Source organism: Octopus bimaculoides, chromosome 10, assembly GCF_001194135.2.
Source record: "Octopus bimaculoides isolate UCB-OBI-ISO-001 chromosome 10, ASM119413v2, whole genome shotgun sequence".
Lineage (NCBI taxonomy): Eukaryota > Metazoa > Mollusca > Cephalopoda > Octopoda > Octopodidae > Octopus > Octopus bimaculoides.
In genome coordinates this window covers 90,762,901-90,766,232 of record NC_068990.1, presented here as the reverse complement: position 1 = coordinate 90,766,232, position 3,332 = coordinate 90,762,901, and positions in this window count along the sequence as shown.

The window sequence follows — 3,332 nt, the reverse complement described above, 5'->3', positions numbered from 1 at the left end:
TTCATCTAGGACGTTCACCGCTACAAGAATTCGCTTTTCGTGTGTGTGTGTGTGTACACTCAGTAAGCACTCGCCACATCGTGGTTCACCTATTGCACCCTCCGTACATCACGAATTTTCTGGCTAATATATGTAAATTTATAGCGCGGGCTCCTCAGTTTATCGCGGGTTTCTGCGGCCGATGGGTGTTTATGTTTTTTTTTAGATTTTAATTCTTTCTGCGGTAAAATAAGCATTTTCACGCCAGAAAATTAATAAATCAATAAATAAAAATGCAGTACTGCACCGTATAACACATTAATTAAAATATATCAAAAGGAAATACGTTGTGTGCCGCAAACAAAGAATCGCACATCCTGTGTGGAAAACGAAACCCGGGAGGCGAGCGTGTGGTGTTGCTTTGCATTTATAATAAAATAAATATATATACAAATGAATATATATACATAAACAGTACAGGACTGTTTCGACTTCGCGGGGAGTTTTTGGAAAGTAACACCCGCGATAGTCGAGGTCTTTACTGTACACACACGCACGCTTGTATGTATATATATATATGTGTGTGTGTGTGTACGGACGTATATGAATTCATCCAAGATATTCATTAACCCAACAAAAACGAACCTGGGAGAGAGAGAAAGAGAGAAAGCAAAAACAGCAGCGGCCTATCTCTCTGTTCTCATCGCCGTCCCCACATACCAACTCATGCATTGAAATTTAGGCAACGCTATATGTAAGTCACATGCTTCAGGGGGGAAAAAGGCAAAGAAAAAAGTAATAACAGTAATAATAATAATAAAGGAAACAGCTTTGCGTGTGTGATATACGTCTGTTCTTGATTGATCTTTCAGTGTTTATTGTAGTCATTCTACTTACCGACCGGCTGCTCTGCTGGTTTAGAAAAAAAAATATCCTGAAGAGAATGATTTAAGAAAGGCCGCGTTGTTTGTCTTTTGTTTTGCATCATACGTTTTTCCCATAACCTTTCGCCCACCTTTAAAAATATTGTTGAAAGGTGCGTGGCTTGGTGGCTGAGTGTGTGTGTGTGTGTGGGGGGGGGGTTCGGTTCGTGATCATATCAGGTCTTCGGTTCGATTCGTGACACCGGACTTGAATCGCATTGTCCTTCTTCAGCAAATTATTTCGTTTCTTTTCATTTCACGCTGCCCAATTCATCGAGTGAATGTGTACCAACACTAAGGCGATGCTCTCTCTTTCTCTCCTTCGCCCTCACATCTTGGATGTCTTTTATTTCATCAAGGAGTGTCAAAAGGGCATATATGTTTGCCCACAACCACACTGGAAGGCATCGCACCACAAGGTTTGTGGTTGCTACCTACCTAGCCTTACATTCGCCCGCTTTTGAGCTGGTTGTGTTTTTTAATGTAACAAAATTATTTCAAACAATTCAATGCTCAACGTTTTTGTATAAGAGCCTCTCTATCAGTATATGCAGGCCACTATATGCAGATAAACCTCTGGTCACTGTATAAAGATGGGCGAACGGACGGACGCATAAACGGATGCAGGAATAGACGGTCAGATAGACAATACAATAGGTTTCGTGTAGATTTTCATCGAACCATTAGTAGTAGTAGTGGTGGTGGTGGTGGTGGTGGTGGTGATAGTAGTAGTAGTAGAAGTAGTGGTGGTGGTGGTGGTGGTGGTGATAGTAGTAGTAGTAGAAGTAGTGGTGGTGGTGGTGGTGGTGGTAAGCACTACCACCACTACTGTTATTAAGGACAGCATTATTATTCGCAGGACGACGAGGCGGTTCTGCATGCACTCGTCCAGTGCCCGAGCATTGCTGACTTGTGGGTTTATGTCGAACACCTGCTGTCGCTTGTGGGACGGATCCAGCTTGTCAACTGAATCCATCGTGAAGATCGCCCCGCTGCTTTTTTTTCTTTTGACCGTAACTTAGCGGTCCGGCAAAAAGAGAGCGATAGAATAAATACTGGGCTTCCAAAGAATAAATCCCGGAATCGATTTCCTCGACGAAAGGCGGCGCTTCAGTACGGCCGCAGTCAACTGACTGAAACAAATAGAATTATTATTATTATTATTATTATTATTATTTGTAGTAGTAGTAGTAGTAGTAGTAGTAGTAGTAGTAGTAACAACAACACTGCTGAAGTGCTTCCCCCCTTCTTAGACGTTGATGCTGTGTTTATTTTCAAGAAAAACAAGTTTGTTTTGTCTGAAACTTCTTCCCCCCAGTTTTATTTACTTTAAGCCATAACTCCTATCTTTACTACAGCAGTTGTTGTTGTTGTTGTTGTTGATGTGTTTGTTGTTGTTTCTGCCACTACAGTTGTTTTTGTTGATGTGTTTGTTGTTGTTTCTGCCACTACAGTTGTTTTTGTTGATGTTCTCGCTGTTGTTGTTCCCGTTAGCTGCTATCCCATGTCTTGCACTGGTGGAAGTGTTAGTTGCAGTAAGGGTGGTAGTAGTCTGTGGCGTTGGCGGTGAAGCAGTGGTAGTGGTGGTCGTGATAGTAATTCTAGTTTGATAATGGTGATGGTGGTGGTGGTGGTGGTGGTGATGGTACAGGTATACAGTCGTTATAGTGATGGTAGTTTGATGGTGGTGGCGGCGATTGCATTGTTGCAGATGTACTCGTTCGAATCCTTTCTACTATAGGCACAAGGCCTGAAATTTTGATGGGGGGCGGGGAATCGATTACATCGACCCCAGTTCTTCACTGGTACGTGTATTGGTTTGTTTGCGATGGCAATAATCAAATAGAAAACGACAACGGGAGGGACAGGTTTTGACAAATATAGTGTTTAGCGATTAGAGGAAAGAAACTTTAACGTTTTGTACGCTAGTCTTTCATCAGAAGGGAAAGAGGGTTGAGAAAAAAGGAAAAAAACGGACGAAGGATCAGAGTTTGTGTGGAAATATACATACATACATACATACATACATACATGTACGTATGTATGTATGTATGTATGTATTTATGGATGTAAGCTTTCCCTACACGTTTACCTCTTATCTAAATGTATGAAGGACTTTGGAACGTCAAAGACAGTTAATCTCTCTCGATATATATATGGACCATAAAAAAAACTTGGCTGTAAAAAGGATTTAGATAATCCTATCAGGTGGTGCTATTAAGTTAGACATGGCCTGGACCAATTTTTGGTCGAAACATATCTAAGTTTTATATATACATCTATCTATCTATCTATCTATCTATCTATCTATCTATCTATCTATCTATCTATCTATCTCTCTCTCTCTCTCTCTCTCTCTCTCTCTATATATATATATATATATATATATATATATATATATGTATATAGATGTATACATACATACATACG